We start from the raw sequence: 23268 nt of genomic DNA, 5'->3' as shown, positions 1-23268 counted from the left end.
GTAAGGTCTTTCCTTTCAATTTGAAGTTTATGGTGTTTTTATATGATGTATTACACCCCATGTATGCTGCTGAAAGTTTAAGAATGTCGTAGAAATTCTCGACATTCGAAATAAACTAAATTGGAATCGCTATAGTTAAATTGTCGTCGAAGTATAGGGGAGATGCTGCCCAATTTCTGGTAACTCTTTAAACGAGTTAAGGAACTAGTCGAAGAGGCGAGCGAGGAAATGAGTTATGTAAATACGAAGGTGAAACCAAAGGCGCTGAAAAGTTTAAGGTTGTTGATACTCTACTTTTTTCCATGTTAAATATGTTTGGAGGACGATGACGTGGACGTGATTAAGAGAAGTTCATACGAGGTATGTGAAGCTTTCTTTTGGCGTGTTTTTGGAATAAGTATGTAAAGCCTATCTTTTCTTTCTTTTGGGCATGTCTTAGATTTAAGTGATAAATGATATGTGTATGAAGCTTGGGGTAACTCTATTCATGAGCTCTGAACATGATTCATGATTCCTAATTCATAATTCTTATTCACTGTTGAATATTAAGACTCTTAAAGTAGTTAAGCTTCCATTCCTCAATTCTTCTATATGCTGAAAAGTAGTGTATGTAAAGTTATTCTTCCTCCCTTTTGGCATGACTTAGATGTAAGTATTATGTATATGATGTTTGAATTTATTCCACTCTTAAAACTCTGAGTGTGAGTTAAGGCTCTTGTTCACTTCCTACTGATTAGAACTCCTGTAACAAGTTGAGTCATTACTTTTCAAAGTCTTCCATATGATAGGAAATGGTACATGTAAATCTTGTCTTTTCCTACTTCTAGAAAGAGTGGAAGACAGGTACTATAGAACATGGATTTGGAGAAAGCTCCATTTATAGATTTGAACGTAACTCATAACTTGTACCCAGTTCTGAATGATAAGGACCTTGAAGTAGTTGAACTACGACCCTTAAGCCTCCTATAGGTTGAATAGTGTTGGGATGTGTAAGCTCCTATACCTAGGGGCTCTTAAACATGCTTTAGGATGATATATGTTGGATGTTTGATATTTTACAGAGTTTTATGTACACGTATATGCATTATGATATATATGGATCGGGCCAAACGTACCTCGATATATTTTGTTATGTAATGATCGAACCGTACGTTCCATGGCATGTTATGTTATTTACGGATCGGGTCGTCATACCTCGGCATTATTATATGATATATAGATTGGGCCGTTGTTTCTCGGCATTATTATATGATATACGGATCGGGCCGTCGTTCCTCGGCATTATTATATGGTGCATGGATCGGACCATCGTTCCTCAGAATATACTTTCTATATATATAGATCGGGTTGTACGTCCCACAGCGTTAATGGCATATATATACCTATCATGATAGACGATGTGATCATAACACTGAGTCCCCAAGTGGGCCGGATACGGTACATGATAGTGGTATACATGACTTTATTTTGTGAGCTGTAGGTACAGTACCCTATTAAATGTTATACTTGGTTTTCTGTATCCTTGTTTCAATTGTTATCTCAGTTATGTTATGCTTATATACTTAGTATATATATATTGTACTAACCCCTCTTTCTTCGGGGGGCTGTATTTCATGCCCGCAGGTACAGATGTTCATTTTGGAGATCCGTCAGCTTAGGAGTTCCTCTCAGCTATGTTGGAAGTGCTCCACTGTTCTGGAGCTTAGGTTTTGATATTGGTCATTTGATGTACATATTTATTTATTCAGGGGTACGGCAGGGGATCTATCCTTCCATATGATGTATTTATTATTCTTAGAGGTCTATAGACATGTATATGTGGGTTATTTATGAGTTTGTTTTTACTGTGCCTATATAGCATGTTGTAAACATTTTTATGCTATGGCAGCCTCATCGGCTCGCATGCCCTTTCATGATATGATACGAATGAAAGAGGCTACATGTATACGAAAAAGTTTTAAACCATTGAGGTTTTTGTGTATAGTATCACATCACACATGGTTCAACTTAAGTGTAGTTGATAGGTATGTATATGGGGGCCCAGGTTGGACCCCAGTCGCGGCCTACGGGGTTGGGTCTTGACTGAAGTAGTATTAGAGCAGTTCGTCCTTAGAATGTCTATAGACCGTATCTAGTAGAGTCTTGTTTATCGGTGTGTTGTGCACCACATCTATAAATAGGAGGCTATAGAGCATTTAGGATGTTTCTTTCTTTCATATCTAGAATCATGCGATAGAACTGAGTCGTAGAAAATGAAATCCCTCATAATAACTTGTGATTTCAGCAGAAGGAAAATATCGATAGAAGAAAATAACTAATGATACTAGAAGTTACAAAGCACGCATGTAAGCAAAGTCACAAAAGACAAATGGCAGGTAAGGTGTTTCAATACAACTAATATATAAAGTTGGAAAATGAAAGGAAAAGTATATAGGAAAGTGCAACAGGTGCAGTTCGAGGGGACATACGAGGTAAGTCCATTTTTATACTGCTAATATGGGTGCCCTGTATGGCTGTGATATGATACGATACGATTATATATATATGTGCCCTGTGAGGCATTGTTGGTATTTTTTGCGTGCAGGTGTTGAGATAGTAAAAAATACAGAGGAAACTCTACCTAAATTTTCTTAGACATACAAAGAGAATGAGATACAGGGCTGTAGTATGTCTTGAAAGGTTGTGCTCGCAACAATGATGAGATTTGACTAAACGAGTATGGATGACCTCGAGAAATAAGTTAATTGCTAAATTAATGGAAATAGAAACTAGGAGGTCGATACTAGTATAGTAGAACAAAGTTGGAGATGACTTAGAGAAGACTGATAGATCGGGATAAAATGATATAGTAAGGCATCGTCTGAATTGATACATAGAGATAAACTATGATGAGTTATAGTTGAAAGAAGTAACAATATGATTACAACAAGAGTACAAGGGAAAAAGTATTATGATGGAAGTGAAGTGTTAATAAGACAGCTTGTGAAATATTAAGTATAAGACTAACTAAGAAGGGTAAGTAGCCCATAGTAAGAATCGTGAAGAAGGTCAAGCAGTGTTATACTATGGGACTGAATGCGAACAAGATACCATGTGAATATAACAAAAACCGTTATGAGAATAAGTAAAGCTTAGTAAGGAAATAACTAGAAGGTATGACGTGGTCTATACGAATGGAATGTAAAGATAGGTGTGAAAAGGAAAAGCAAGATATGGAACAAATAAGGAAGATTTATCAAGTTCTATAAGGAAAGTTTCGAACAAAGGTTGTGTGATGACGAAAAGGGTAGCTAGTGCAAGGAAATAAAGAGTAATATGGAATTCCTCGCGCCCAACAAAAATGGATATGAGCTGGAGGAATAATAGAGAAGTTCTAATATAGGCATTCAAGATAGATGTGATTAATTAAGTATGAGTATCGAACAAAAAGGGAAATAAACAGTTACAAATTGAAGGTATAGTATGATGAAAGGGTGATAAGAAAAGGCACTACTACTATGAAGTTGATATGGTTTTACGCAGAATTAGAAGTGAGCCTTAAGCACACGACAAAGGTGAAAGCTCAGGAGGCATATGAAGTATTGTGTATATGTGACTCCACCTAGATGATTAGTGAGATCCTACAAGGAGAGAGAATAGCGATTGGCAAGACAACTACTGCATTATGAGGTTATTAGAAGAATAAGCGATATCCACTGGAATAAGGTTAGTCTAATGACGGAGCTTGAAATACGAATCATCAAAGTATAAGTACTCTCGAGTGGAGAATTTGAACCAATTACGAGCCGCGCTAATTACTGATTGGGATGAATTGAATGTGGCTTTGAATGCACTTCTACATTATGGATATTACTCGAGTATCAACCATTAGATGAGATTTTATACGATACATTGTGAATATTAAAGCACCCTATAGTTTTGCTAGGGTTTCCTATAAAGGCAACCTAACGTATGGATGATTTAACAGAAAATATAGGTATGGTGCCGATATGTTAAATATGTTGGAGTAGAATCATTTGCGTATGAATAGTTGAAACTAAACAGAGGATGACATGGGTACACTGTAAAAGGGGGGGAAGTGGACGAGAGAAGTACAAGCGTAAGAGAAAATCAACTGACGCTATTGTATATAAATGGAAACGCTTAAACTTCAAACGAGACCCCATAAGGGATGGATGCAATTATACCTGCACTAGTGCACCGAATTCCGTCAAAACTCCAAAGTTAATCGTGCTTGGGTGAGAGTAGCACTGGGATGGGTGACCCCCTAGGAAGTGAAAAAGGAAACGAAACAAGAATGACAAAAAGAGATTGTAAGTGCGTGTTAGTACAACAAAGTAAGCCAACAGTAGAAAAGATTATGACTAAATTGGAATGCCCCTCGTGCAAATGGCACAAGAATAATTGTGCAGCTTATGAGCATTGGCATACTAAGAGTAAGAGCAAGTGATTACTTGATAAAAAGAATTCAGTAATAGAAATGTGATTGCCATACTTAGAATTTATGCAAGAAAAGTGTAAAATGGTTCGAGGCAGAACTATTAAGATCTAATCGGTATTAAGGACAAAAGCCATGGCAGAGCCCTGACTTCGACTGAAGGAGGTAAGCCACTAGTATAGCGATGTTAAGGCATTTCCTAAATTACTCTAAGTACCTACACATGTTTGTATAAGAATTACAATATAATGTATGGTAATAAAACTGGAAAGAAGATCTAAGTAAAAGTGCAGGATAGTATACCTAAAGTGTTACAAGTTGGATTAAGAGCAGTTGTATAATAGCTTAAACGAAGTGGATCATCAGAGGCTTGATAGTCTGTTAAGGGGGTTGGGAATCCCGACTCAAAAATAGAAGGCAATTTAGGTATGTTATAGTGCAAGCTGACCTCGCACTCTACGAAAGTATAAGTTTATATGGGTTATGATAGATAAAGCTGCCTATGAGTAGGACCTACTGTTCGGTTTGAAACAATACATTCAATTTTCATAGATCAATGCTTCGCAAGAATATAAACGACCCTCCCAGAATATTTCTCGTGGAGGAGGTCTACGTAACAAGGAGTTATCCTATGAGGGGAAATCTATTGCCATCTTGGATCGATAGATTAAAAGGGTTGCGAACTAAGGATGTAGCTTTTGTCAAGGTGCTGTGGCAGAATAAGAATCATGAAGAAATAACCTGGGAAGCTGAAGAAGACATGAACCATAGGTATTCATATCTATTCCTGATGTCTACAGGTAAACCCCACTCCTGGAAATCGTATATTAATTATGTTATACCCCGTACCTTTATGCTTCAGAACGTCTTCTTAAGCTTCTTGAAAGATGTCCCGTGATCCAGATTATCTATAACATGATTAAATAACTCTAAGGAAGGGAGGACGTGACGCCCCTTGAGAGTGAAGGTTGGAAATAGGTCTATAAGGATTTGAAATGAATTAGAGGCCGAGAAATAAGTCATAGGACTCGACTTACTTACGTAAGCTACCAACTTGGACGACTTACATAACTAAGCCACTGGAGTACATGTTGAGCTTACGTAGCAAGGATTACATGGGCTCCTAAAGTAAGACGAGATTACGAACCCACGGGAGAGGCGGAAGGAGGCGTAGCGCCTACTCGGAAGCAAGCAGGTGATGCACCTACTTGGATCAAGTAGGTGATTTCTACGACATACTTAAACTTCCAGCAGCATACAAGGGGTGTAATACACCATATAACAATACCATAAACTTCAATTTAAAAGGAAAGGTCTTACCTTACGTTGAACTTGTCAAACTCGCCAAAACTATCCAAAATGTGAAATCTAGACAGCCCACTATCTTGTATTGTCGCTTAGTTTCGGAGGGGTAATTGAGGGAAACAGGATTTGTGGCCTCAATGAAAGTTATAGACATGTGTATAAAGGTCGTAAAAAATTTTGAATTACCCCTACAACAATTTTGTACGAAAATATATGACCAAAATACTCATAGCTGTCCGTGTAGGATTTCCAAAACACAATCTGGGCAGCAGCTTCCCTATGCTTCAACACCATTTGTCGAGCAGAGAAAATCAAAACTGGGTTGTAAAGTCTAAATTAAAGTTATATCCCTATGATATATCTTTGCAAAATATCTTGAATCACTTAAAACGAAGCCTTACACAAGGAGTTATACTTGTTTTACTAACAACACTTTAATTCAAAAAAGGGTCTGTTCCCTAGCGTTCTCTTTAAGCTTCTCTTAGTATTCCTTGTGTAGAACTGAAAATATGGTTCCGTAGGCATCGTTATATACACATATACTCCTCCACGTAGTTGAGGAACACCGTAGATAACTAATTGACGGAGGAGAACTGAAGAACTCACCTTTAATTCTTCTAAACCATGGCTGCCTCCTCCCCTTCTTCTTCTCCACGTTTTTCTCTCTATGTTTTGGGCTGATTTTGGATAAATAATGACTTAAGAGTCATTAGCATACATATATATGGTTCCATAGGAAGTACCACATGTCAGCCCCTAAGGGTGACACGTGTCAAGCCCTTATTGGGCCACGAATCCATACCTAGCCTCCAAGGCTGCCTTGTGGCGGTGTGGGACCCACCTCAATCAGCCCAAAACATAGAGAGAAAAACATGAAGAAGAAGAAGGGGAGGAGGCAGCCATGGTTTAGAAGAATTAAAGGTGAGTTCTTTAGTTCTCCTCCGTCAATTAGTTATCTACGGTGTTCCTCAACTACGTGGAGGTGTATATGTGTATATAATGATGCCTACGGAACCATATTTTCAGTTCTACACTTGGAATACTAAGAGAAGCTTAAAGAGAACGCTAGGGAACAGACCCGTTTTTGAATTAAAGTGCTATTAGTAAAACAAGTATAACTCCTTGTGTAAGGCTTCATTTTAAGTGATTCAAGATGTTTTGCAAAGATATATCATAGGGATATAACTTTAACTTAGACTCTACAACCCAGTTTTGATTTTCTCTGCTCGACAAATGGTGGTGAAGCATGGGGGAGCTGCTGCCCAGATTGTATTTTGGAAATCCTACACGGACAGCTATGAGTATTTTGGTCATATATTTTCGTATAAAATTGCTGTAGGGGTAATTCAAAATGTTTTACGACCTTTATACACATGTCTATAACTTTCATTGAGGCCATAAATCCTGTTTCCCTCAATTACCCCTCCGAAACTAAGCGACAATATAAGATAGTGGGCTGTCCAGATTTAACATTTTGGATAGTTTTGACGAGTTTGACAAGTTCAACGTAAGGTAAGGCCTTTCCTTTTAAATTGAAGTTTATGGTATTGTTATATGGTGTATTACACCCCTTGTATGCTGCTGGAAGTTTAAGAATATCATAGAAATGCTCGACGTTCGAAATAAACTAAATTGGAATCGCTATAGTTAAATTGTCGTAGAAGGATAGTGTTGTTCGTGTGAGGTGCTGCTGCAGGGGTGTGATGTGTTGTTGCAGGGCCTAAATATGTTCTAATGTGGGTTAGTGTGCTTCTGGTAAAATCCACACGACCCCTCGTTGCGTATAATGAAAGGCGTTACAAAATAAAGGCTAGATGCCCTATTGTGCTACCGTATTTTTGAATAAGTCGTTTCGAGTTTATGTTGTATATTGTTAGTGTGAATTATTGCAGGTTGTTGTTGTTGGTTGGCTGTAGGTCTTAGGGACCTAATTGGAAATTTGGATAGGGCATATAATAGGGGAGGTGCTGCCCAATTTTCATCGACGCCTTAGCAAATAACAGAACTAGTCAGGGAACGACTAAGGAAATAGATTCTATTAATACTAAGATGTAACCTAGGGTGATGGAAAGTAAAAAGGGTTGATATTCATACTATTTTTGTGTTAAATAGGTTTAGAGGACGACGAGACAAGTCGGGCTAAAAGCAGTCGACCAGAGGTATGTAGAGCTATTCCTTCTTTTGGCATGTTTTGGTATAAATATGTAGAGCCTATCTGTTCTTTCTTTTGGGCATGTGTTAGATCTAAGTGAAAAGTGATATTTGTATGAAGCTTGGGGTAGCTCTATTCATGAGCTCTGAACATGATTCATGATTCATAATTCGTGTTCACAGTTGAATGTTAAGACTCTTAAAGTAGTTAAGCTTCCATTCCTCAAGTATTCTATATACTGAGAAGTAGTGTATGTAAAGTTTTTCTTCCTCTCCTTTGGCACGACTTAGATGTAAGTATTATGTATATGAAGTTTGAAGTTATTCCACTCTTAAAACTCTGAGGGTGAGATAAGACTCTTGTTCACTTCCTACTGATTAGAACTCCTGTAACAAGTTGAGTCATTACTTTTCAAGTCTTCCATGTGATAGGAAGTGGTGCATGTAAAGCTTGTCTTTTCCTGCTTCGAGAAAGACTAGACTAAAGGTTCTATAGGACATGGATTTGGATATAGCCCCATTTATAGATTCTGGATGTAACTCATGACTTTTACCCACTTTTGAATGATAAGGACCTTGAAGTAGTTGAACTACGTCTCTTAAGCCCCTTATAGGTTGAATAGTGTTGGGATGTGTAAGCTCGTATATCTAGGGGCTCTTAAACATGCTTTAGGATGATATATGTGGGATGTTGGATATTTTATAGAGTTTTACGTACACGTATATGCATTATGATATATATGGATCGGGCCGGACATACCTCGGCACATTTTGCTATGTAAGGATCGGGTCGTACGTTCCACAACAGATTATGCATTATACGGATTGAGCCGTCGTACCTCGGCATTATTATGCATTATATGGATCAGGACGTCGTACCTAGGCATTATCATGTAATAGATGGATCGGGCTATCGTACCTCGGCATTATCATATGACATATGGATCGGGCCGTCGTTCCTCGACATGTGCTTGCTGTATACATGAATCGGGTCGTACGTCCCACAGTGCTAATAATATGCATATGCCTATCATGATAGATGATGTGTTTGTAGCACCGAGTCCCCGAACGGGCCGAATATAGTACGTGATAATGGTATACATGACTTTATTTTATAAGATGCAGGTACAGTACCCTATTAAATGCTATACTTGGTTTCCTGCATCCCTGTTTCAGTTGTTATCTCAGTTATGTTATGCTTATATACTCAGTACATGTATCGTACTGACTCCCCTTCCTTTGGGGGTCTGCGTTTCATGCCCGCAAGTACAATACAGATTTTGGGAGTCCACCAGCTTAGAATTCCACTCAACAAGTTTAGAAGAAGCTCCATTGATTCAGAGCCAAGTTTTTGTACCAAACCATCAATGTATATATTTGGTTACACAGAGGTACGACTGGGGCACTGTCCCGCCATATGTTGCCGTTCCTATTCTTAGGGTCTATAGACATGTATGTGTGGGTTGTTCATGAGTTTATTTTGGCTGTGCCTATACGGCACGTTGTAAATGTTTTTACGTTATGGCAGCCTTGTCGGCTTGTATTCTCTTTCATGATATAATATGAATGAAAGAGACCACAAGTACACGAAAAAACTTTAACTCATTGGGGATTTTGTGAGTAGTATCGCTTTGCTCATAGTTCAATTTGACTACAGTTGACAAATATGTATACGGGGGTCCAGGTCGGACCCTAGTTGCGACCTACGGGGTTAGGTCGTGACAAATTACATGAATGAAAATGTATGTTATTGTAATAGAAAGGAATCTCCCTACAGTTTGTATAAAGTCTTAAGGTAAGTTTTATTCAACATTCGGGGACGAATGTTCTAAAGGGGGAAGGATGTTACACCCCACACTTTCGAGTTCAGAATGTCTCTTAAATTACTTAGACATTATCATGTGAGCTGGATAAGCTACAACATTATCAAACGTCGCTAAGGAAAGGAGAATGTGATACCCCATAGTAGAGAAGGTTGGAAATAGAGTCATAAGAATCTGGAAGAAATTGGAGGCCAAGAAATGAATCATGGGACTTGATCTACGTACGTAAGATACTAATTTAGAAGTCTTATACACTTGAGTTACTTAAAGACATATCAAACTTACGTAGCATAGATTACACGGGTTCTTAAAATAAGAAGAGATTATGAACCCACAAGGAAGGGGGGAAAGACGACACGTGGCAACCAATGGAGGAGTGACACGTGGCAGCACCTCAAGAAAGCAGGTGACCCACCTACTTGGGGTCAAGTAGGTGACCCACCTGCCTGCTTGGGGGAGGTGGACCCCACGCCATGGGCAGCCCCTAGTTGGCATCATGATACGTTGGCCAATCATGTCTTAACATGTGTCACCCTAAAGGGATGACACGTTTCACCTCCAAGGCAGCCCATATATACATGTTAAAATGACTCTTAGCTTCATTTAATTATGCAAAAACCTGCAGCAAAGAACCAAAAACTTCAGCAGCACAAAGAAATGAAAACCCTAAGCTAAGAGAGAAAAGTGTGGCGGCTAGGAGGGAAAAATAGGTAAGTCCCAATTTCGTTCCGTAAATTAATTATCCAGCATATACCACGATGATATGGAGGTATTAGAAGTATAAAATCATGACTTGGTGCAGCCAAAATGGACAGCAAATAGTCCACACCATTTCAGCGCGACTAGAGAAATTCCGAGGCGAGTTTTGGTGAGTTTTGGCTAATTTCGGGAATGGTAAGACTTTTTATTTAAATTTGGACTTTATGGAGTTGTTATTTAGTGTATTATATACCTTGTATACTGATGGAAGTATAAAAAAAGTCATCTAAATGCTTGACGATAGAAACAATCGAAAGTGAAGTCGTTGTAGTTAAATTGTAGATGAAATGGGGTGTTGTGCGTGTGGGGTGCTGCTGCAGGTGTGTGGTGATGTGTTGCAGGGACTAAATTTATTTTAAAAGGGGTGCGGGTGCTGCTGGTTTCATCTACACGGCCCCTCATTTCGTATAATTAGAGGTTTTTCGAAACAAAGACTAGAAACCCTATTTTGGTATTACAATTTTCAGCAAGTTGGGTGGAGTTTATATTGTGTAATGTTGCCATGTTTTACTTGTATATGAGCTGCAGGTTGTTGTTTTTGGTTGTCTGTAGTAATTAGGTATGTAATTGGGAATTCGGATAGGGCATATTATAGGGGAGATGCTGCCTAATTTCTGGTAACTCTTTAAACAAGTTAAGGAACTAGTCGAAGAGGCGAGCGAGGAAATGAGTTATGTGAATATGAAGGTGCAACCGAAGGCGCTGAAAAGTTTATGGTTGTTGATACTCTCCTTGATTCCATGTTATATTGGAGGACGACGATGTGGATGTGATTAAGAGAAGTCCATACGAGGTATGTGAAGCTTTCTTTTGGCGTATTTTTGAAATAAGTATGTAAAACCTATCTTTTCTTTCTTTTGGGCATGTCTTAGATTTAAGTGACAAATGATATGTGTATGAATCTTGGGGTAACTCTATTCATGAGCTCTAAACATGATTCATGATTCATAATTCGTGTTCACTATTGAATATTAAGACTCTTAAAGTAGTTAAGCTTCCATTCCTCAAGTCTTCTATATGCTGAAAAGTAGTGTATGTAAAGTTATTCTTCCTCTCTTTTGGCATGACTTAGATGTAAGTATTATGTATATGAAGTTTGAATTTATTCCACTCTTAAAACTCTGAGTGTTAGGTGGCTGGAAGTGTGTAAATATCATTGGAACCCTTGACGTTCGGAATAAACTAAATTGAAATCGCCATAGTTGAATTGTTGTCGAAATGAAGTGTTGTTCTTGTGAGGTGCTGCTACAGGGGTGTGTATTGTGGTTGCAGGGTCTAAATATGTTCTAGATGAGGTGGGGGAGCTTCTGGTTGCAGCCATATGACCCCCCTCTTCGTACGGTTAAAGGTTTGGCAAAAATGGAAACTAGAAACCCTATTTTGATATCGTATTTTTGAATAAGTCGTTTGGAGTTTATGTTGTATATGGTTGGTGTGAATTGTTGCAGGTTGTTGTTGTTGGTTGGCTGTAGATCTTAGGGACCTAATTGGAATTTGGATAGGGCACATTATAGGGGAGGTGCTGCCCAATTTTTGTTAACGCCTTACCTAACTAAAGAACTAGTCGAAGAAACGACTAAGGAAATTGATTCCATTAATATTAAGGTGTAACCTAAGATGCTGGAAAGCTAAGAGTAGTTGATATTCATATTACTTTCATATTGAATAGGTTCAGAAAACGACGAGACGATCAGGATAAAGAGTAACTCCCAAGAGGTATGTGAAGCTTGTCCCTTCTCTTCTTTTGGCATGTCGTAGAGGTAAGTAAGCAGTGATATAACGCCTAAATTAATTCCATTCTTAAATGCTCCTTATTCAATTCTGAATGTTAAAGCTTGTATAATAGTTTAGCTAATTTCCTTGAATCTTTTATTCACTGAGGACTTAATGAATATACAGATTCCTAGTCATAAAATTATTCGAAGACAAATACTCTGGAGTTCTTAGTGAATAGTCTTACTTTGGTATATGTCTAGGAACCTCGAGATGTAATTAATGTATCCCCTAATGTCACTTAGAGGGCAGCTAGAACGACTATACTGTTACTCGAATTCTCAGACAATAACTTAGTCCTCTTATACAGTTGAGTCTCGGATAATGATTTAAACTGTGTTTGGTTTCTCACTACTCTACTCGTGTATACTGTAACACTTGTCTATAGTATACCCGACCCTTTAGTGAGGGACTCAGTAGATAATGCAGTCAACTGTGTACGAGAACATACCCTGGACCGAGACTCAGTGATATAAGGGTTACAGTATTCACGAGTAGAGTAGTGAGTAACTATATGTAATTTAAATCATTATTAGAGACTCGACAGAATAAGAGAGTTAAGCTTTTACCAAAGGATCTAAGTAGTAGTATAGTTATCTCGAGTATCCTCTTTAACATATAGAAGTTTCCAGGGAAATAGTTCAACTACTACAGGAGTTCAATACTCAAAAGTAAATATGTCACGACCCAACCCCGTAGGCCGCGACTAGGGTCCGACCTGGACCCCCCATACACACATCTATCAGTGTGGTCACATTGAACTGTGAATAAGACAATATCATGTAACAAAGCCCCACTGGGCGATAACATTTACATATACCTATAGTCCTTTTTATTTGTATCATAGCATGATAGGGCACGCAAGCCGACAAGGCTGCCATAACATAATAACATATATCATATATCATGTAGACCCAGCTGAATCAAACTGACATACACAACCCATATATACATATCTGCAGACCTATAAAAATATAAATTACAACATATGGTGGGACAGGGCCCCCCCCCCGAACCCCAAATGGACAAAATAATGTTATACATCAGTGGACAGCATCAAAAACTAGACCCCGATATAATGGAGCCTTTTCCAGTTGAGCTGCATGGAATCCTAAGCTGACGGACTTCCAAAACCTGTATCTGTACCTGCGGGCATGAACGCAGCCCCCCCAAAAAGGGGTCAGTACAACATATATATTGAGTATGTAAAACGTACTATACTACAACTGGAGGTATATCTAAAATAGAGAAGCAAGGGAACCAACTATCAAATTAGAAACATAAACCAGTGCTCTGTGAATCACAAAAACATGCATGCTCAAATTTTCAATATAGCCGGCCCCTTTGAGGGATCCGGTGAATCATATCTATAGTATCAGTATCAGGCCCCATGCCATCGCCACCTTATTACAACACATCATCATCATATATATACATACGTACTCGGCCTTCTAGTGAAGGGCTCGGTGGATAATGCAGTAAATTGCACGAATCTGATAATCGGCCCGGGACTCAGAGGAGAAGTGTTACAGTATATACGAGTAGAGTAGTGAGAAACCAAATACAGTTTAAATCATTATCCGAGACTCAACTATATAAGAGGACTAAGTTATTGTCTGAGAATTCGAATAACAGTATAGTCGTTCTAGCTGCCCTCTAAGTGACATTAGGGGCTACATTAATTACATCTCGAGGTTCCTAGACATATACCAAAGTAAGACTATTCACCAAGAACTCCAGAGTATTTGTCTGCGAATAATTTTATGACTAGGAGTCTGTATATTCATTAAGTCCTCAGTGTATAAAAGATTCAAGGAAATTAGCTTAACTATTATATAAGCTTTAACATTCAGAATTGAATAAGGAGCATTCAAGAATGGAATTACTTTAGGTGTTATATCACTCCTTACTTACCTCTATGACATGCCAAAAGAAGAGAAGGGACAAGCTTCACATACCTCTTGGGAGTTACTCTTTATTCTGATCGTCTTGTCGTCTTCTGAACCTATTCAATATGAAAGTAATATGAATATGAACTACTCTTAGCTTTCCAGCATCTTAGGTTACACCTTAGTATTAATGGAATCAATTTCCTTAGTCGTTTCTTCGACTAGTTCTTTAGTTTGTTAAGGCTATAACAAAAATTGGGCAGCACCTTCCCTATAATGTGCCCTATCCAAATTTCTAATTAGGTCCCTAAGACCTACATCCAACCAAAAACAACAACCTGAAGAAATTCACACCAACCATATACAACATAAACTCCAAACGACTTATTCAAAAATACAATATCAAAATAGGGTTTCTACTTTCTATTTTTGCCAAACCTTTAACCGTACGAAGCGGGGGGTCATGTGGATGCAACCATCAGCTCCCCCGCCTCATCTATAACATATTTATACCCTGAAATCACAAGCCACACCCCTGCAGCAGCACCTCACGAGAACAACACTTCATTTTGACAATAATTCAACTATAGCGACTTCAATTTAGTTTATTCAGAACGTCAAGGATTCCAATGATATTTACACACTTCCAGTCACCTATAGGGTGTGGCATTTGAATGTGTCGTTAGTTAGTAATTGCCTAATCCTTCTTATTTTGCTTAAGCCCTTGTCACAATTGCCTTAGCGTAATGTATAGTATTCCAGGAACATAATCTCATGTCGTTCCTCCGCTGCTAGTTCCGATTCTTCCATCTTACGTGATCATACCAGCACTAACACATTAAGTTCCATCAAAATTTCAAGGTTAAGCGTGCTGGGGCGAGAGTAATACTGGGATGGGTGACCTCCCTAGGAAGTCTTCGTGTCGCGTTTCATTGTAATCCTTGCCATAATGTGTGGGGCACTCAACTCAGTTCCAGATTTACCTTAGCATTGTCTCGCGAGTCTTTATGTTTTGCCCTGTCCTTTCGTCTGTTATCTTGCATCCAGTATCGGCGTAGACCTTTAGCTTCACTATCCTCTATTCACTTTGTGTTCTCCTCATTTTCTACCACAGGAGGCTTTCTATTCCTTTTTCTATGGTTATTTATCTATCGCAACATCATTTGCGACTAATGCTATAATCAATATTTTGGCTTTTGGTCTAGCATGCTGTCATTATCCTTCATAATGTCTCTTAAGTTGGTTGATATCCTTTCATGGCTACACTTTTTTATTTTTATATGCATCCGCCTTCTAGTGTTATATTGTTCAGGGTCTTGTCACAAACTTCTTAACACTGCCTTATGTAGCATTCTGGCTTCCATTCAATTATTGGCGGCTTCCGGACCATTCTAACTTGGTTCAGCAAGATATCTTAGTGAAGTTTAGACGTCCATCTCAGATATATTCCCATATCGATTGCCTTCACCTTACTCTGCCATTTTCTCATTAACTTTCCCCCTTTAGAGGGTACTCGTACTTTCATTTGTCTGTACTTTATTCTACATCTCTATGTCCAATCTCAATTTTTGTCCAATTCCTTTCACCAATATATTTGATACTGCATCATGTCTCCGTCTATCTGCATATTTTATAACCTGATTATCTGCGTACGGAGCCTTGACTAAATTACGAAGCGATGAGAACCTTTCCATATCTAATGTGATGTCTTGTCTACTAATCGACACTTGAATAATGTGCCCAGGGGACAACTCGTCCAAGGCCACCTTCTACTTTTCCGTTTCCAAGAATTACTTAGCACTAGTAGTCATTCCAATTCCAATTAGATAGTGCTAATATTCCGACGATAAGGTTTTCCTGGAGTAGCAGCTTTATCCCAACCTATTTCCTGTGCTTCTTAGGGCGAATAGGAGTTGCGCCATTTATTCCTTAAGTTTGCCATCCCTATCCCTTAAGGGTTCCACCATTTTCAGGGCGACGTTGTGTACACGCGTCATTGTTTTTATATCTTAAGCCCCATGCTCTTACTGCTTTCTCAACGCAGGCCTTTAACTTAGTCAACGCGTACTAAGTGTGTCTTACTAGTGGTTCTACTTTATCCCTGCATATTCATATCACACTGTTCAATTCATACTTACATATCCCTTTTTTAATTCGTAGTCAGTCCCTGACATCTCCTTGAGATGCTTCTGTTAGGATTTCTTTTCCCAATTAGTCGGTGCAGAACTATAATCTGTTATCACAAATCATTTTTCAACCATCGTTGAAAGAACTCAGAATCTCTGAAATATCACAGTACTTATTTTAATACTTGACCCTCCTGCTCTCATTTCGAGTTTATCTTCGAGTTATGAACAACTCGTCTAATTTACAATAGAAATTGAGGGCTTGGTATTTTTTTCCAAAAAGAGTGAAAATCATTTGCGGGACATCTTATCATTCACCTTGAGCCTTCTGTTTATATTCCTACAGTACAAATACGGCTGGAAATACCGTGGTCTGAACTTTACTACTTAATTAAGCTTTTGTTCCTCCGAAACAAATTTTCCCAAGTAAATAGGGTGTCCCTTATCGACGACCTGAAGAGTACCTCTTACAACTTTAATTTGGCATAATATGGTTGCTCAGTATCAATTTCCAAGACATGTTATAAGCTATGTTTTACTCTCTTTTTTTTGTTCTGGGAAAATTTCAGCAGAGTTTCCTCTATATTTCTTACTTACCCCAAAATCTGCATGCAGAAAATACCAACAATGCCTCACAGGACCAACATATATATATATATACATATCACATCACAGCCGCACAGGGCTTTCAATTTCATCTCATATCGCAGCCACACAGGGCTTTCAACATTAACAATAATATAAAAATACTGGACTTACCTCATATGTCCAACTTCAAACTGCATCTGTTGTACTTTCTGTCTGCTTTCCTTTCAAGTTTCAACTTTACATTTCAATAGTACTTCTACTTCAATACCTTACCCGATGGATATCTTCTGCGGCTTTACTTTACTTACCTGCATGCTTCATAACTTTCCATGTCGTTAATTACTTCCTTCTGTTGGTGTCGTCCTTCTGTTAAGATCCAAGGTTAGTATAAGGAATTTTCCTATGACTCGGATCTAAAGCACGATCTCAGATGTAGAAGAAAGGTAACATCCTAAATGTCTTGTAGCTTCCTGTTTATAGATGTGGCGCGCAACACATCGATAACCAAGACTCTACTAGACACGGTCTGTAGACAATCCAAGGACGAACTGCTCTGATACCACTTCTGTCATGACCCAACCTCGTAAACAGCGATTGGGGTCCAACCTGGCCCCCCATACACACATCTATCAGTTTTGGTCACATTGAACTGTGAATAAGACAATATCATGTAACAGAGCCCCACTGGGCGATAACATTTACATATACCTATAGCCCTTTTTATTTGTATCACAGCATGATAGGGCACGCAAGCCGATAAGGCTGCCATAACATAATAACATATATCATATATCATGTAGACCCAAATAAATCAAACTGACATACACAACCCACATATACATGTCTGCAGACCTCTAAAAATATAAATTACAACATATGGTGGGACAGGGCCCCCGTCGTACCCCCAAATGGACAAAATAATGTTATACATCAGTGGACAGCATCAAAAACTAGGCCCCGATATAATGGAGCCTTTTCCAGCTGAGCTGCATGGAATCCTAAGCTGACAGACTTCCAAAACCTGTATCTGTACCTGCGGGCATGAACGCAGCCCCCTCGAGAAAAGGGGTCAATACGACATATATACTGAGTATGTAAAACGTAACATAGTACAACTGGAGGTATATCCAAAATAGAGAAGCAAGGGAACCAACTATCAAATTAGAAACATATAACAGTGCTCTGTGAATCACAAAAACATGCATGCTCAAATTTTTAATATAGCCGGCCCCTTTCAGGGATCCGGTGAATCATATCTGTAGTATCAGTATCAGGCCCCGTGCCATCGCCACCTTATTACAACACATCATCATCATATATATACATACGTACCAGTACAACATATATATTGTGTATGTATAACGTACCATAGTACAACTGGAGGTATATCCAAAATAGAGAAGCAGGGGAACCAACTATCAAATTAGAAACATATACCAGTGCTCTGTGAATCACAAAAACATGCATGCTCAAATTTTCAATATAGCCGGCCCCTTTGAGGGATCCGGTGAATCATATCTATAGTATCAGTATCAGGCCCCGTGCCATCGCCACCTTATTACAACACATCATCATCATATATATACATACGTACTCGGCCTTCTAGTGAAGGGCTCGGTGGATAATACAGTAAATTGCACGAATCTGATAACCGACCCGGGACTCAGAGGAGAAGTGTTATAGTATACACGAGTAGAGTAGTAAGAAACCAAACAGAGTTTAAATCATTATCCGAGACTCAACTATATAAGAGGACTAAGTTATTGTCTGAGAATTTGAATAACAGTATAGTCATTCTAGCTGCCCTCTAAGTGACATTAGGGGCTACATTAATTACATCTCGAGGTTCCTAGACATATACCAAAGTAAGACTATTCACCAAGAACTCTAGAGTATTTGTCTTCGAATAATTTTATGACTAGGAGTCTGTATATTCATTAAGTCCTCAGTGTATAAAAGATTCAAGGAAATTAGCTTAACTATTATACAAGCTTTAACATTCAGAATTGAATAAGGAGCATTCAAGAATAGAATTACTTTAGGCGTTATATCACTGCTTACTTACCTCTATGACATGCCAAAAGAAGAGAAGGGAAATGGTTCACATACCTCTTGGGAGTTACTCTTTATCCTGATCGTCTTATCGTCTTCTGAACCTATTCAATATGAAAGTAATATGAATATCAACTACTCTTAGCTTTCCAGCATCTTAGGTTACACCTTAGTATTAATGGAATCAATTTCCTTAGTCGTTTCTTCGAAGCACCTCCCCTATAATGTGCCCTATCCAAATTTCCAATTCGGTCCCTAAGACCTACATCCAACCAACAACAACAACCTGAAGCAATTCACACCAACCATATACAACATAAACTCCAAATGACTTATTCAAAAATACGATATCAAAATAGGGTTTCTACTTTCTATTTTTGCCAAACCTTTAACCGTATGAAGCGGGGGGTCATGTGGATGAAACCATCAGCTCCCCCGCCTCATCTATAACATATTTATACCCTGAAACCACAAGCCACACCCCTGCAGCAGCACCTCATGAGAACAACACTTCATTTTGACAACAATTCAACTATAGCGACTTCAATTTAGTTTATTCAGAACGTCAAGGATTCCAATGATATTTACACACTTCCAGTCACCTATAGGGTGTGTAACATTCTCTATAACAAGACCATAGGGCTCAAATTTAAAGAAGAAACCTTACCTTACCCAAAATTGGCCAAAACCATCAAAGCGCCACTCGGAATTTCTTCAAACGCAATGAACTTGAACGGGCTGTTTGTGTGACTTCCTCGCTGCCCCAAATTGGATTTTCTCATTATTAAACATCTTCATATAACCACGGAATACCATAATTAATTAATTCACAGAATGAAACTCGGAGGCTTACCTCCAATAGCCAAACCCGTAGCCCCTCCTCTCTTGCCTCTAACGTTTTCCCTCTTCTTTTTCTTCCAAATTTCCAATTGTAAAGCTGATGTTTTGGTTTCGTAAAAATCTTAAGATACATATATACATATCCACATGGTTGAGGAACACCATAGATAATTAATTCACGGAAGAAAATTGAGAAAACTTACCTTTGAGCTTCCAAAGCCATGGCTGCCTCTCTCTCATGTTTTCTCTCTATGTTGTGGACTGATTTTTGGATAATGAACAAGGGAGTAGTCACATAATACATATATATATGAGGTGACATGTGTCATCTCCCAAGGGTGACACGTTTCAGGCCCTTATTGGGCCACCTCAACCATGCGGCCAATGGGGTGCTTCCATGTGGTAGTGGGGTCCACCTCCCCCAAGCAGGTGGGTCACCTGCCTGCTTGAGGTGCTGCCATGTGTCACCCTCCTAGGCTGCCACGTGTCCAAAAATTTTTTCTCCCTCGTGGGTTTGTAATCTCATCTTATTTTAAGAGCCTATGTAATCCATGCTATGCAAGCTTAGTACGTATTCCAATAGCTTAAGTATGTAAGACTTCCAAGTTGGTAGCTTTTATAGGTAAATCGAGTCCTACGACTCATTACTTGGCCTCAAATTCCTTCCGTACTCTTATGATTTCGTCTCCAACCGTCTCTACTATGGGGTAACACATTCTCCCTTCCTTAGAGCCGTTCAATAAGGTCGTAACTTAAGTGGCTCACATACTAGCTTCTAGGTAACTTAAGGAACCTTCCGAGTTCAAAGATGTGGGGTGTAACATCCTTCCCCCCTTTAGAACATTCATCCCCGAATGTTAAATGCAACTTCCTTTAAGGCCTTATTTAGATTATAGAGGGGTTCCTTTCCTTTATGCTATCACATACATTTCCACCTATATTATTAACATACAAGTGCTCAAGAGTTGGAGTTACTTGTAGACATCGGTTACAGGTGCGAATACTTGCGTTTCATGTTCTTTTTAGTTTCCCCGGTCATCCTCTTTCTGGTTTTGGTTTTTCCACTATATCTTAACGGAAGGCACGTCTTTAGTCTACAATCTTCCAGTTTGCCGATCTAAGAGGGCGATAGGTTTTTCCTCACGAGGTTTCATCTCCTGGACCTCATCTATGGAAAATACCCTGGGTGACTGGTCAGTACCCTTGCGAAGCATTCTTATCTGATGGACTGGGCGTATAGTTTCCAAATGAGGTGGTAAGCTCAACTTACCAGTCACGTTGCCCACCTTATGCGTAACTTGATACAATCTAATATATTCTGGGTCAAGTTCCTTTTCTAGGTGACCCTATTATGAATATCCAATCATCAACTTGAACTCTGTATGTCGACGTCGGTAATCTGTATATCATTCCCGCTGACTCTAGGTTTTTAGTCAATAGCTTGCTTAATCATGTCGGGGCCTTCTTAGCTTAGTCTTTCTAACATCTACCCATCCTATAGGGGACTTACATGTCTTATTCTACCAGTCTTGTACGGAGCATTGGGATACCAGAGTATAGCCATTATGCTAGGTAATCTTAATAAGTGGTGGACGATCATCTCAGTTGCTCCTAAAGCCAACCATATAATAGTATGCTTAGTCTGTTCAACAGCTCGGGGAAAAATACGGTACGAAGACCTGTCTGTGCTCCTAATTTTTTCTTGGACTGATCTCTAGACGTTAACCATAATCAAAGTCCCCCTATTTGAGATATTAACTAGGAAACCTCACGAAACCTTACCATTCTCCATGTTCTATAACTCCCCCTAATTTCAGCAGTATAGGTGCTCTTGATTGGAAGCAAATGGGCTGATTCATTAGCCTACACACAATAACCCATATAGCACCCTACTCTTATAGAGTATAAAATGGGTGCGTAATAACGTTGATAACTTGGGAATCGTTAGCCTCATATAGTCCTTTTCGACTCTTTCCAGAACTTTAACTGGCATTCTATCTTTTGGGTTCTGCTTTTCAATCCTTAGGGTTGGCTACTGAATAATGCTGCAGCCCTCTCGTGTAATGTCTCTCATAGTCGTTCTGTGCTTTATCTAACATGATCTGGTATAATTCTGACGGAATTTTGGCATATATACTTGCCACCCTATAGTAACCAGCTAGTTCTGCCCGTTTCGTTTAAACTCTTTCACCACTTTCCTTACCCCCACTTGTAACCTTCTAGACCCATTATCTTGTGTCATTCTTTACCTTCACACGAATATGAGAGGGTACAAGAAGTATCCTAGCGTTACCTCGCTAGTCCTCATGTTTTACTCTGCTTTTTTTTCCTCCCTTATCCTACATTTGATGTCGGGGGAGCTCTTTGGCCCAATTGTGGCCATGTATTATGTCACCCGTAGTACCAATTCTATCTCAATAGTTTGACTTAACCTATCCTCGCATCTCTCGGTAGTTAATTGTAACTTGGGCTTCTCTGCCTGGTATATTAGCTATGGGGACTCCGTAAGGTCTTACCATTTCTTCACCCTATAATTTTACACCTTCTTGACTGAGTAGGTAGCCTTTGCTCAATAGAGAAGGGGCCAATATCGTTAATCCAAGGGTAACATTCCCTTCAGAGGCATCTATCGATGGAGTGTCGAATGAGTCGTGTAGTCCTGGTCATATTATGGAATTTCCGACTTTGGGTATTACTTCCTGACTTCCACAAATTATATCAATTAGTACCCTTACCTTTTTGGTTTTTTTTTTCGCCCTCAGAGTTGGCTGCCAAGCGGTGTCGAAATTCCCTCGCCCACTGGCCCATATAGTCATTCTGTGGTTTTTCTCTCATTAACTGGTACTATGTTGAAGAGCTGTGGCATTTGAATCTGTCGTTAGTTAGCAATTGGCTAATCCTTCTTATTTTGCTTAAGCCCTTGTCACAATTGCCTTAGCGTAATGTATAGTATTCCAGGAACATAATCTCATGTTGTTCCTCCACCGCTAGTTCCGATTCTTCCATCTTACGTGATCATACCAGCACTAAAACATTAAGTTCCATCAGAATTTCAAGGTTAAGCGTGCTGGAGCGAGAGTAATACTGGGATGGGTGACCTCCCTAGGAAGTCTTCGTGTCGCGTTTCATTATAATCCTTGCTATAATGTGTGGGGCACTCAACTCAGTTCCAGATTTACCTTAGTGTTGTCTCGCGAGTCTTTATGTTTTGCCCTGTCCTTTCGTCTGTTATCTTGCATCCAGTATCGGCGTAGACCTTTAGCTTCACTATCCTCTATTCACTTTGTGTTCTTCTCATTTTCTACCACAGGAGGCTTTCTATTCCTTTTTCTATGGTTATTTATCTATCGCAACATCATTTGCGACTAATGCTATAATCAATATTTTGGCTTTTGGTCTAGCATGCTATCATTATCCTTCGTAATGTCTCTTAAGTTGGTTGATATCCTTTCATGGTTACACTTTTTTATTTTTATACGCATCCGCCTTCTAGTGTTATGTTGTTCAGGGTCTTGTCACAAACT

At 39.0% G+C, this 23268-nt stretch overlaps 2 pseudogenes; both read left to right on the top strand.

The window, feature by feature from the left end:
* The first annotated feature begins 14949 nt into the window (after positions 1-14949).
* Positions 14950-15069, top strand: LOC129881283 (5S ribosomal RNA; annotated as a pseudogene).
* A 7682-nt stretch (positions 15070-22751) lies between these two features.
* Positions 22752-22871, top strand: LOC129881215 (5S ribosomal RNA; annotated as a pseudogene).
* Positions 22872-23268: the final 397 nt, after the last annotated feature.

The sequence above is a fragment of the Solanum dulcamara genome, chromosome 2 (genome assembly GCF_947179165.1).
Source record: "Solanum dulcamara chromosome 2, daSolDulc1.2, whole genome shotgun sequence".
NCBI classification, from domain to species: Eukaryota; Viridiplantae; Streptophyta; class Magnoliopsida; order Solanales; family Solanaceae; genus Solanum; species Solanum dulcamara.
The sequence above is the reverse complement of the archived record's forward strand: the minus strand, read 5'-3'. Positions and strand labels throughout refer to the sequence as shown.